General features: G+C 34.0%; 1 protein-coding gene across 5 annotated transcripts in view; it reads left to right on the top strand.

Moving 5' to 3' along the window:
* The window catches only part of LOC127853479 (zinc finger protein 107-like), a 274,428-nt gene that overhangs the window by 117,196 nt on the left and 142,363 nt on the right, over positions 1 to 14,869 (top strand). The gene's annotated exons all lie outside the window — the stretch shown is intronic.

The raw sequence follows: 14,869 nt of genomic DNA, 5'->3' as shown, positions 1-14,869 counted from the left end.
TGAGATGTGTTCTGGGTTCAAGCCCCAGCAGTGGCCTATCATGTGTGATATACAGAGCCCATTATGATTAAATATACACAGTTATCTATTTAAAGAATTCAATTAAATATAAGGAATAATGTTAAAGGGGAATTGCTGCTTAACCATTTTTGGGATTGTATTGTAATTTTTTGCCAAATTTGACATTCAATAACAGGGTTTATAGACATCCCAAGCATAACTGTTTCTAAATTTAAAAAAAAAAAACAAGTCGAAGTGTGCAGAATATCAAAAATTTGAAACTTTCTGATGTCTAAAAGTCATTAAATGCCACTTAAAGTTTACATTTTTTTGTTCAAAATGACCCATTTTGTGCTGTTCATTATTGGTTAATGTTTTACGCTGTCAGGTCCAAAAGCGCACATTCTGTAGCTTGTTTGGACCATAATCTATAATGCGGCCAAGTTTCAGCAGATTCGGCCCAGTGGTTCTGATTTTATACGCCGTGCCTAGCTTTTAATGAGTATTACTCACTGACTTATGCATATGAGCTCGGCTGTTTTCGGAGAATACCTGAGGTATTCTCATAGCCAGCTCATCGTATGTGTCATGTCTTTTCGCCTTCTGGCGTCCGCCATGCTAAAACCTTAACATTGACCCATTGTACCCACAATTTTCGTACCCACATTTTTTTTCGTAACCAAAGTTTTCGTACCCACATTTGTTTAGTACCAAAAATGTGTGTTCCCGCATTTTCTTACCCAATATTTTCGAACCCACATTTTTTTAGTTCCCACTCATTCCATCCCGCGAAACCCTTAAGGTGTCGCAACTCTAGTATGGAATGAGTGATGTATTGGACGTCATCATTGATGACGTTCATTCGAACGAATGATAAAGGGGGCTAAGTTTCGTTAAGTTGGTGCATATAGCCGCGATTTGAGTTTCTTGAAAACTGGCCGAACACGTTTGCTAAAATTTGACATGTATATGGTCCAGAATGCGATCTACCTGTTGGCGTAGGCGTTATACCTGGGAAAAATCAAGTTTTCGAGTATTTTGCGTCTAAATATTTTTATGGGAAAGGGCACGCGCGCGTTACGTCATGAAAAGCGCTTAGGCTAGCTTCCATCTTGCTACGAAACAAAGAAACTGGCGTTACGCGTTATTAATTCAGTTAGGCGTTTAATCGATAAACAAAGGCGTAATAATTGTGTTTGAATATCAATCGGTAGTACACATGCATGTCTTTTGTGCACATTGTGGTTTTTTAATGAACATGACATAAATCTATGTGTTATTCAACGTATTGAGTGCGACGAGTTAAAGAAAGGTTTACACGGCTAGGCTTTCCGAGATAAATGTAAGTACACACTGGTATTAGAATGGTATTCTATTTATCCGATAATATCTTGAATATAAATGATATTGAGACAATTACATTATTAGGGTTTAATAATTTATTATTTAATCAAAAAATAAACGCGAGCAGCAAATCAATTTCGTTTGTAGTGGAAACCGAAAGTAAACAAACCAACCGTCAAAATGGCTGACGACATAGCAACGTAGGAAGTAACACTCAGAAATTTATGTACAAAATAAGATCATCAGAAATGATGTAAAGTGAATGCTCATTCGCTGTTTTGTAGATAAGTATACGATCTATTGAAAAACCATAACATTTGACATAAAAACACCCGCGGATATGAAAATCTTCAGTGTAACGAAATAGCAGACATCACACGGCGTCTCTGATTCTACGCTGTTTGCCAAGGCCGATAATGAATGGAAATGCACAAACTCAGTAACTGGCAAGCATATATGCATTAGTAGGTTGTTTCGTGATTATTTAGAAACGACTACATAATTCTTTTGGTTCAGCCAGTGCAACTTAACAGAAATAAGTATAAAAAGTTTCTACACCTGACAACAATGTGCCAACTTAATACAAGGTAAGTTGTTTACATTATTTAAAATATTGCAAGCTTACAGTATACAACAATAAACAGCCGGTACAATGTAATGTCATCATTTTAATTTAAATAAGCCCGTGGTTAATTACCCTTTAAAATCTTATGGATCAATGCATCTCTAACACCTTCAATTGACTTGTTCGTGAAAAATATACACCCTCAGTGCATGTTATCCCATACACCATCACTCACTTACTAAGGCTCGATTGATCATTCTCGGCTCGGGTACTACTTACCGGTACATGTACCGGTAAGTACTCTTAATTTTACTTACATGTACCCTGGGTACGGTAAATAAACTTAAACATACCCGCAAATATTAGATTATATCCGAGTTGTATATCCGCCAAAAATCCGATGTCGTTAAACATGCTACCGATTAACGTAAAACAATATTGTTTACCTTAAACAAACTTCTCTTTTAAAAAATCTGCATCAACATGCTTTTTAGTATGAGTGTTGAGAGGACGCCGTAGGAATAAGCAAGTAATCAAGAATACGTCTCTGTTTCTGCTTTTATTTCCTTCATGTATAATGACGATAAGGATTGACGACTAACATCGACGACAATGATCACAAGCATTTACGACTAACACTGACAACAAGCATTGGCGACTAGATGTAACATTGACGATTCTCTACAATAAATGAAATTAACAGTAATAAATGAATAATAAGATTATAGTACAACAGATATGCTTTTCAAAGTATAATATAATAGCATACACTCATTAGAATAAGAGGTTTCATAAATAACAATTTGAAACATTTTCAATAAATATCGAAATATCTTAAACAATATTTATTACACAGCATTAATTAATTGTTAAAACATAATATAAATACCGAATATGGTGTTCCCCATTTAACGGACCTTGGTAACCAAATAATGTTTCTTTAAAAAAATCTATGACGGTAAAAAGTGAACGTGCGATGTCGCGGAAAATATTATACTTGACGACGTCATACAATGACGCGACTTTAAACAATTTAAGATTTAAAATTAAATCACATTATTGATTTTAACAATGAGTTTTGATAATATAAATGCCATTCAACAGAAAATTTACATAAATGTAAACATAATTAATTTTTACAAAATAGCCGACAACAACCGATTTAGTGTTAAAATTCCCGCGTACGTTTTAGTATATTTACCGTACCCAGGGTACGAGCCTTACTAACTGTATTATTATTATATCTCACCGACTACAAAGTACCTTTACCTTGTTGTGTTTATCAACCTGGAATTTATGTAAAATCCGGCTAATTAGTAACAGATGTGATACACTGAGATAAAGATATTGCCTTAGTCCTTATGTATTTGAGGCTGTTTCCATAAATAATTAAGAAGTAACTTTTTACAGCTTTAAAGATTTTTTAAAAATAAATAACTCAGAAAAAAGTTTATCAATTACAGAATAATTATTGATTTTATATAAAATGGCTCCTTTGTAATGTTTAAATGCTACAATTTTCAATCGACCAGTAATGACCAGTATTGACCGGTTTTAACCAGGTATTGACCGCCGGCCCGGTCAATACTCAATTGACCGGTCAATATGCCAACCCTGCATTGAAGCCTTATATGCATTTAACTATTATTATTTGGGCACAAATAATTTTACTGTGTGAAGACCCTACATAAAAATGCTGATTTTTTTCTTACTTGGTACCTGGCGACACACATTTTCAAGTCTATTTCATTAAATTTGGCATAGATATTTATAAAATTGGCATCGTATGAACCAGTAGTCATAGTATAAGCAACATTGAAGCCTAATATGCATTCATCTATTATTAATTGGGCACAAATAATTTTACTGTGTGAAGACCCTACATAAAAATGCTGATTTTTTTCTCACCTGGTACCTGGCGACACACATTTTCAAGTCTTTTTCATTAAATTTGGCATAGATATTTTAAAAAATGGCATCGTATGAACCAGTAGTCATAGTATAAGCAACATTGAAGCCTAATATGCATTCATCTACATGTATTATTATTTGGGCACAAACAATTTTACCGTGTGAAGATCCTACATAAAAATGCTGATTTTTTTCTTATTTGGTACCTGGCGACACACATTTTCAAGTCTATTTCATTAAATTTGGCATAGATATTTATAAAACTGGCATCGTATGAACCAGTAGTCATAGTATAAGCAACATTGAAGCCTAATATGCATTCATCTTTTATTATTTGGGCACAAATAATTTTACCGTGTGAAGACCCTACATAAAAATGCTGATTTTTTCTTACTTGGTACCTGGCGACACACATTTTCAAGTCTATTTCATTAAATTTGGCATAGATATTTTTAAAAATGGCATTGTATGAACCAGTAGTCATAGTATAAGCAACATTGAAGCCTAATATGCATTCATCTGTTATTATTTTTGGCACAAATAATTTTACCATGTGAAGACCCTACATAAAAATGCTGATTTTTTTCTTACTTGGTACCTGGCGACACACATTTTTAATTCTATTTCATTAAATTTGGCATAGATATTTTTAAAAATGGCATTGTATGAACATATCGTCATAGTATAAGCAACATTGAAGCCTAATATGTATTCATCTATTATTATTTGGGAACAAATAATTTTACCGTGTGAAGACCCTACATAAAAATGCGGATTTTTTTCTTACTTGGTACCTGGCGAATCACATTTTCAAGTCTATTTCATTAAATTTGGCATAGATATTTATAAAAATGGTATCGTATGAACCATTAGTCATAGTATAAGCAACATTGAAGCCTAATATGCATTCATCTATTCTTATTTGGGCACAAATAATTTTACTGTGTGAAGACCCTACATAAAAATGCGGATTTTTTTCTTACTTGGTACCTGGCGAATCACATTTTCAATTCTATTGCATTAAATTTGGCATAGATATTTATAAAATTGGCATCGTATGAACCAGTAGTCATAGTATAAGCAACATTGAAGCCTAATATGCATTCATCTATTATTACTTGGGCACAAATAATTTTACTGTGTGAAGACCCTATATAAAAATGCTGATTTTTTTCTTATTTGGAACCTGGCGACACACATTTTCAAGTCTATTTCATTAAATTTGGCATAGATATTTATAAAAATGGCATCGTATGAACCAGTAGTCATAGTATAAGCAACATTGAAGCCTAATATGCATTCATCTATTATTATTTGTGCACAAATAATTTAACCGTGTGAAGACCCTAGATAAAAATGCTGATTTTTTTCTTACTTGGTACCTGGCGACACACATTTTCATGTCTATTTCATTAAATTTGGCATAGATATTTATAAAAATGGCATCATATGAACCAGTAGTCATAGTATAAGCAACATTGAAGCCTAATATGCATTCATCTATTATTATTTTGGGCACAAATAATTTTACCGTGTGATGACCCTACATAAAAATGCTGATTTTTTTCGTACTTGGTATCTTGCGACACACATTTTCAAGTCTTTTTCATTTAATTTGGCATATACATGTATATTAATAAAAATGACATTGTATGAACATGTCGTCATAGTATAAGCAGAGAAGCATAATACGCATTCATCTATTATAATTTGGGCTCATACAATTTTACCGTGTTAGCACCATATATCAAGTTGCAGATTTTTTAAATATTCGCCACATACCCAAAGGCATTTTCATTAATATCTCAGAAAAATAGACCTATATATTAATACACATGGCATCTAAAGAACATTTTATCATAGTTAAACATGGTTTCCAGCCAACCTGGAAATCAGGGAAAACCTGGAAAAAGACTTTCACTAACGCCCAGTACAAATATATGGACAGAATGATTTTTTCACTTACCGGTATGTGGGTGTATGTTGGCTCCACTTCACAAGATACAGACATTGTAGTTTAATTGAAAAACGCATCTTACAATGTGAGATGAGTTCTGGGTTCAAGCCCCAGCAGTGCCCTATCATGTGTGATATACAGAGCCATTATGATTAAATATACACAGTTATCTTTTTAAACAATACAATTAAATATAAGGAATAATGTTAAAGGGGCATTGCTGCTTAGCCATTTTTGGGATTGTATTGTGATTTTTTGCCAAAATTGACACTGAATAACAGGGTTTATATACATCCCAAGCATAAATGCTTCTAAATTTGTAAAAAAAACAAGTCGAAGTGTGCAGAATATTAAAAATTTGCAACTTTCTGATGTCTAAAGGTCATTAAATGCCACTTAAAGTTTACAATGTTTTGTACAAAATGACCCATTTTGTGCTGTCCATTATTAATTAATGTTTTACGCTGTCAGGTCCAAAAACGCTCATTCTGTAGCTTGTTTGGACTATAATCTATAATGTGGCCAAGTTTCAGCAGATTCGACCCAGTGGTTCTGATTTTATACGCCGTGCCTAGCTTTTATTAGTCCACTACCGGTTTCACCGGAGGGGACTTATGGTTTGCGCTCTGTGTGTCCGTCAGTTACCGGTAGTCAGTCAGTCAGTCTGTCACACTTTTCTGAATCCTGCGATAACTTTAAAAGTTGTTAATATTTTTTCATGAAACTTGAAACATGGATAGATGGCAATAAGGACATTATGCACGTGATTTCATTTTGTTCCTACGTCAAAATTGCTGGTTTCTATGGCAATAAATAAAAACATAAAATTATGACAATGGTGGAGCCGGTAGTGGACAAATTTGCTTGACAAACGTCTTGTTGAGTATTACTCACTGACTTATGCATATGCCCTCGGCTGTTTTCGGAGAATACCTGAGGTATTGCCATAGCCAGCTCATCGTGTCGTGTCTTTTCGCCGTCCGGCGTCCGCCATGCTAAAACCTTAACATTGACCCATTGTACCCACAATTTTCGTACCAACATTTTTTTTTTCGTAACCAAAATTTTCTTACCCACATTTGTTTAGTACCCAAAATTTGTGTTCCCACATTTTCTTACCCAAAATTTTCGAACCCACATTTTTTTAGTTCCCACTCATTCCATCCCGCGAAACCCTTAAGGTGTCGCAACTCTAGTATATTGACGACGATTGTACAACTGATTGTGTATAGTATATATGGAATGAGTGATGTATTGGACGTCATCATTGATGACGTTCATTCGAACGAATGATAAAGGGGGCTAAGTTTCGTTAAGCTGGCGAGAATCACTGCGATTTGGGAGTCTTGAAAACTGGCCCAGCACGTTTGCTGAAATTTGACATGTATACGGACAAGAATGCGATCTACCTGTTGGCGTAGGCGTTATACCTGGCAAAAATCAAGTTTTCGAGTATTTTGCGTTTAAATACTTTTATGGGAAAGGGCACGCGCGCGTGACGTCATGAAAAGCGCTTAGGCTAGCTTCCATCTTGCTACGAAACAAAGAAACTGACGTTACGCGTTATTAATTCAGTTAGGCGTTTAATCGATAAACAAAGGCGTAATAATTGTGTTTGAATATCAATCGGTAGTACACATGCATGTCTTTTGTGCACATTGTGGTTTTTTAATGAACATGACATAAATCTATGTGTTATTCAACGTATTGAGTGCGACGAGTTAAAGAAAGGTTTACACGGCTAGGCTTTCCGAGATAAATGTAAGTACACACTGGTATTAGAATGGTATTCTATTTATCCGATAATATCTTGAATATAAATGATATTCAGACAATTACATTATTAGGGTTTAATAATTTATTATTTAATCAATAAAAAAACGCAAGCAGCAAATCAATTAATTTCGTTTGTAGTGGAAACCGAAAGTAAACAAAGCAACCGTCAAAATGGCTGACGACATAGCAACGTAGGAATTAACGCTCAGAAATTATTTACAAAATAAGATCATCAGAAATGATGTAAAGTGAATGCTCATTCGCTGTTTTGTAGATAAGTATACGATCTATTGAAAAACCATAACATTTGACATAAAAACACCCGCGGATATGAAAATCTTCAGTGTAACGAAATAGCAGACATCACACGGCGTCTCTGATTCTACGCTGTTTGCCAAGGCCGATAATGAATGGAAATGCACAAACTCAGTAACTGGCAAGCATATATGCATTAGTAGGTTGTTTCGTGATTATTTAGAAACGACTACATAATTCTTTTGGTTCAGCCAGTGCAACTAAACAGAAATAAGTATAAAAAGTTTCTACACCTGACAACAATGTGCCAACTTAATACAAGGTAAGTTGTTTACATTATTTAAAATATTGCAAGCTTACAGTATACAACAATAAACAGCCGGTACAATGCAATGTCATCATTTTAATTTTAATAAGCCCGTGGTTAATTACCCTTTTAAATCTTATGGATCAATGCATCTCTAACACCTTCAATTGACTTGTTCGTGAAAAATATACACCCTCAGTGCATGTTATCCCATACACCATCACTCACTTACTAAGGCTCGATTGATCACTCTCGGCTCGGGTACTACTTACCGGTACATGTACCCCGGGTACTCTTAATTTTACTTACATGTACCCTGGGTATGGTAAATAAACTTAAACATACCCGCAAATATTAGATTGTATCCGAGTTGTATATCCGCCAAAAATCCGATGTCGTTAAACATGCTACCAATTAACGTAAAACAATATTGTTTACCTTAAACAAACTTCTCTTTTAAAAAATCTGCATCAACATGCTTTTTAGTATGAGTGTTGAGAGGACGCCGTAGGAATAAGCAAGTAATCAAGAATACGTCTCTGTTTCTGCTTTTATTTCCTTCATGTATAATGACGATAAGGATTGACGACTAACATCGACGACAATGATCACAAGCATTTAAGACTAACACTGACAACAAGCATTGGCGACTAGATGTAACATTGACGATTCTCTACAATAAATGAAATTAACAGTAATAAATGAATAATAAGATTATAGTACAACAGATATGCTTTTCAAAGTATAATATAATAGCATACACTCATTAGAATAAGATGTTTCATAAATAACATTTTGAAACATTTTCAATAAATATAGAAATATCTTAAACAATATTTATTACACAGCATTAATTAATTGTTAAAACATAATATAAATACCGAATATGGTGTTCCCCATTTAACGGACCTTGGTAACCAAATAATGTTTCTTTAAAAAAATCTATGACGGTAAAAAGTGAACGTGCGATGTCGCGGAAAATATTATACTTGACGACGTCATACAATGACGCGACTTTAAACAATTTAAGATTTAAAATTAAATCACATTATTGATTTTAACAATGAGTTTTGATAATATAAATGCCATTTAACAGAAAATTGACATAAATGTAAACATAATTAATTTTTACAAAATAGCCGACAACAACCGATTTAGTGTTAAAATTTCCGCGTACGTTTTAGTATATTTACTGTACCCAGGGTACGAGCCTTACTAACTGTATTATTATTATATCTCACCGACTACAAGGTACCTTTACCTTGTTGTGTTTATCAACCTGGAATTTATGTAAAATCCGGCTAATTAGTAACAGATGTGATACACTGAGATAAAGATATTGCCTTAGTCCTTATGTATTTGAGGCTGTTTCCATAAATAATTAAGAAGTAACTTTTTACAGCTTGATAGATTTTTTTAAAAATAAATAACTCAGAAAAAAGTTTATCAATTACAGAATAATTATTGATTTTATATAAAATGGCTCCTTTGTAATGTTTAAATGCTACAATTTTCAATCGACCAGTAATGACCAGTATTGACCGGTTTTAACCAGGTATTGACCGCCGGCCCGGTCAATACTCAATTGACCTGTCAATATGCCAACCCTACATTGAAGCCTAATATGCATTTATCTATTATTATTTGGGCACAAATAATTTTACTGTGTGAAGACCCTACATAAATATGCTGATTTTTTTCTTACTTGGTACCTGGCGACACACATTTTCAAGTCTATTTCATTAAATTTGGCATAGATATTTATAAAATTGGCATCGTATGAACCAGTAGTCATAGTATAAGCAACATTGAAGCCTAATATGCATTCATCTATTATTAATTGGGCACAAATAATTTTACTGTGTGAAGACCCTACATAAAAATGCTGATTTTTTTCTTACTTGGTACCTGGCGACACACATTTTCAAGTCTTTTTCATTAAATTTGGCATGGATATTTTAAAAAATGGCATCGTATGAACAAGTAGTCATAGTATAAGCAACATTGAAGCCTAATATGCATTCATCTACATGTATTATTATTTGGGCACAAACAATTTTACCGTGTGAAGATCCTACATAAAAATGCTGATTTTTTTCTTATTTGGTACCTGGCGACACACATTTTCAAGTCGATTTCATTAAATTTGGCATAGATATTTATAAAAATGGCATCGTATGAACCATTAGTCATAGTATAAGCAACATTGAAGCCTAATATGCATTCATCTATTATTATTTTGGGCACAAATAATTTTACCATGTGTGAAGACCCTACATAAAAATGCTGATTTTTTTCTTAATTGGTACCTGGCGACACACATTTTCAATTCTATTTCATTAAATTTGGCATATATATTAATAAAAATGGCATTGTATGAACATGTCTTCATAGTATAAGCAACATTGAAGCCTAATATGCATTCATCTATTATTATTTGGGAACAAATAATTTTACCGTGTGAAGACCCTACATAAAAATGCTGATTTTTTTCTTACTTGGTACCTGGCGACACACATTTTCAAGTCTCTTTCATTAAATTTGGCAAAGATATTTATAAAAATGGTATTGTATTAACCATTAGTCATAGTATAAGCAACATTGAAGCCTAATATGCATTAATCTATTATTATTTGGGCACAAATAATTTTACTGTGTGAAGACCCTACATAAAAATGCAGATTTTTTTCTTACTTGGTACCTGGCAACACACATTTTCAAGTCTATTTCATTAAATTTGGCATAGATATTTATAAAATTGGCATTGTATGGACCAGTAGTCATAGAATAAGCAACATTGAAGCCTAATATGCATTCATCTATTATTATTTGGGCACAAATAATTTTACTGTGTGAAGACCGTACATAAAAATGCTGATTTTTTTCTTAATTGGTACCTGGCGACACACATTTTCAAGTCTATTTCATTAAATTTGGCATAGATATTTATAAAATTGGCATCGTATGAACCAGTAGTCATAGTATAAGCAACATTGAAGCCTAATATGCATTCATCTATTTTTATTTGGCCACAAATAATTTTACAGTGTGAAGACCCTACATAAAAATGCTGATTTCATCTATAATTATTTGGCCACAAATAATTTTACAGTGTGAAGACCCTACATAAAAATGCTGATTTTTTTTCTTACTTGGTATCTGGCGACACACATTTTCAAGTCTATTTCATTAAATTTGGCATATATATTAATAAAAATGGTATCGTATGAACTAGTCGTCATAGTATATTAGCAACATTGAAGCCTAATATACATTCATCTATTATTATTTGGGCACAAATAATTTTACCGTATGAAGACCCTACATAAAAATGCTGATTTTGTCTTACTTGGTACCTTGCGACACACAATGTCATATTCATCTACACAAATGTATCACATGTGTCAGAAAACACCCAGGACAAATATATGGACGGAATGATTTTTTCACTTATGTGGGTGTATGTTGGCTCCACTTCACACGATACAGTCATTGTAGTTTAATTGAAAAACGCATCTTACAATGTGAAATGAGTTCTGGGTTCAGGCCCCAGCAGTGGCCTATCATGTGTGATATACAGAGCCATTATGATTAAATATACACAGTTATTTTTTTAAACAATACAATTAAATATAAGGAATAATGTTAAAGGGCATTGCTGCTTAGCCATTTTTGGGATTGTATTGTGATTTTTGGCCAAATTTGGCACTGAATAACAGGGTTTATATACATCCCAAGCATAAATGCTTCTAAATTTGTAAAAAAAAAACAAGTCGAAGTGTGCAGAATATTTAAAATTTGCAACTTTCTGATGTCTAAAGGTCATTAAATGCCACTTAAAGTTTACATTTTTTTGTACAAAATGACCCATTTTGTGCTGTCCATTATTGGTTAATGTTTTACGCCGTCAGGTCCAAAAACGCTCATTCTGTAGCTTGTTTGGACTATAATCTATAATGTGGCCAAGTTTCAGCAGATTCGGCCCAGTGGTTCTGATTTTATACGCAGTGACTAGCTTTTATTAGTCCACTACCGGTTTCACCGGAGGGGACTTATGGTTTGTGCTCTGTGTGTCCGTCAGTCAGTCAGTTAGTCTGTCACACTTTTCTGAATCCTGCGATAACTTGAAAAGTTCTTAATATTTTTTCATGAAACTTGAAACATGGATAGATGGCAATAAGGACATTATGCACGTAATTTCATTTTGTTCCTACGTCAAAAATTCTGGTTTCTATGGCAATAAATAAAAAAATAAAATAAATTCTGACAATGGTGGAGCCATTAGGGGACAAATTTGCTTGACAATAGTATTGTTGAGTATTACTCACTGACTTATGCATATGCGCTCGGCTGTTTTCGGAGAATACCTGAGGTATTGTCATAGCCAGCTCATCGTGTCGTGTCGTGTCTTTTCGCCGTCCGGCGTCCGCCATGCTAAAACCTTAACATTGACCCATTGTACCCACAATTTTCGTACCCACATTTTTTTTCGTAATCAAAATGTTCGTACCCACATTTGTTTAGTACCCAAAATTTGTGTTCCCACATTTTCTTACCCAAATTTTCGAACCCACATTTTTTTAGTTCCCACTCATTCCATCCCGCGAAACCCTTAAGGTGTCGCAACTCTAGTAACATGTACGTTTATGTGTTCTAGAATTAATGTAAAATTATATTAGAGCGTTTTTTACAAATTGTATACAGTATGTATATGTATAATTACAAAGGTATATTCTAAGTGTTTACGCACGTTTTATATTATTATTATTTAGATAATAAAATGTACGAACAGATTGGCTGTTTTTTTAAGCATTTCCACTAACATCATCTTCAGTGAGAATAACAGACGCATTTACAATTACATTGTTTGACATTAGGAATTACAACGTAAAGATCAAGAAGTAGCTATAGGTTCGTCCTAAACTGGTCGATTTTGCGTGTATTCACAATTGGAGATAACTCTTAATAAAGATGTTTTATTAAGCAGAATAGACTTGTCTCCCATTAATTATACTGAAACATACTTATGCATAGATTTATAACACAAGTTAAGGTTATACTTAAAACGTAATATCAATCGAACATAGAGTCGCGCTCTTGGAAAACGGGGCTTAATGCATGTGCGTAAAGTTTTGTCCGAGATTAGCTTTGGGCTTATCAGGGACGACTCTTTCCGCTAAAACTTGTTTTTCGAGACTTCTTTCAAACGAAACCGTCCATACAGACGGAAGCTCTGCGCGGACTTCACAGGCTATAATGGGATGAATCTTCCCGCGTTTGAATTAAGCACAGGTTTCACACAAAGAGGCTCATTTTAACTTAAATCCCCCGTATCTTACAACGTTATGAAATCTGACATTGTTTAAAGTTGAAAAAGGTATTCAGTGATCGAAACTAATAAACAGCAGAGTAATGAAAAAGAGTTAACTGTACGCGTTTATTCGATTCAATATAAATCGAACGTTAAACAAATTTCCTGTAATCAATACATTTTTAAGCCAATTTGGTATTTAACTGCAAATGGCCAAATGCTACAAGTAAACCGTTCTCTTAAGTAATTACAATGACCAAGTCAGTTAAGTTTTTACAAGGATGTATTTCAAATAAAGTATTATTTATTTAAACACTTATTTTCGATATTACTACGCTATTGATGGACATACGTATGCATGTGATGTCACTCGAGGTTTTTCACACAATTACCATAAAATAGACGTTGGAATACATGGTTATTTCGTTGGTTTTTAAAAGCTGTTCACTAAATAAGAACATGCGCCTTAAAAACTCTTCTATGTATTCTGTGTTTTACAGGCTAAAACCTTATATTTACGTCGCGACCAAAGACCGTTGTCCGCTATGGTTCTGAACCTTCCATGAGCCGAAGCTTCTTCCGAGCATGGACACCATGTGTTTCACGTGCCTCGATAAGTACGTGCTCAAGCATGCACGCGCATTAGGGACCTTCCCATGCCCAACGAGTGGCTTGGGACTTCCGGTACCAGAAGGTGGAACAAACACTCGAGCGCGCCTGGCGGTCCCGGGCGGTCACGTGCCTTGCAAGGTGAAAATGAGCTGAGGGCCCCTAAGTTTTTATTATTGAATAAGTATTTGTAATGTATTTTTGTTTATCGATGGACCATGAACAACAATTCGGATGTTCTGGGGTGTAGAAATGTAACCGTCTTAAAGATTTGCTGCTTAAAGTTCCAGCTGTAATAGATCATGCGATTTCAAAATGCGTGTGGTCAAATCAAGCCATAAACATACGTTCATAATTCCTAAAACGCGCAGTTCACACACAGTTTGTGTTTTGTTATAATGTGAGTCGCGTTCTGGGGAAACTGGGCTTAATGCATGTGCAGTCCGCATGGATAATCGGGGGCGACACTCTCCGCTTTTATGGAATCTTTCGGTTTGATATATATTCAATTCATTCATATTTGACACATTATTACACAAATAATCAGATAAACATCTAAAGAGAAGTTTATTATGAATATATACTACATGTTATGAACAAAACAGCACATTTTATTGTCACATGGGGTACGTTACATGCTTTTGTTAGCAGCTAAGCTTAGAAAGACAATGATTGACATTTAAATAACCTCATATGATTACTGATATATCTATGTTTGCTCCATGCGTTATTAGAATGTATAAATAAAAATATTGATTATATGCCATTTTGTTTGCATTCTAATCTTTAATATACAGCTACAAACTAAGTTTATGCAGTTAATACTGTGATTTA

The sequence above is a fragment of the Dreissena polymorpha genome, chromosome 12, assembly GCF_020536995.1.
Source record: "Dreissena polymorpha isolate Duluth1 chromosome 12, UMN_Dpol_1.0, whole genome shotgun sequence".
NCBI classification, from domain to species: domain Eukaryota; kingdom Metazoa; phylum Mollusca; class Bivalvia; order Myida; family Dreissenidae; genus Dreissena; species Dreissena polymorpha.
Note: the sequence above shows the minus strand (reverse complement) of the source record. Positions and strands in the feature narration are given on the sequence as shown.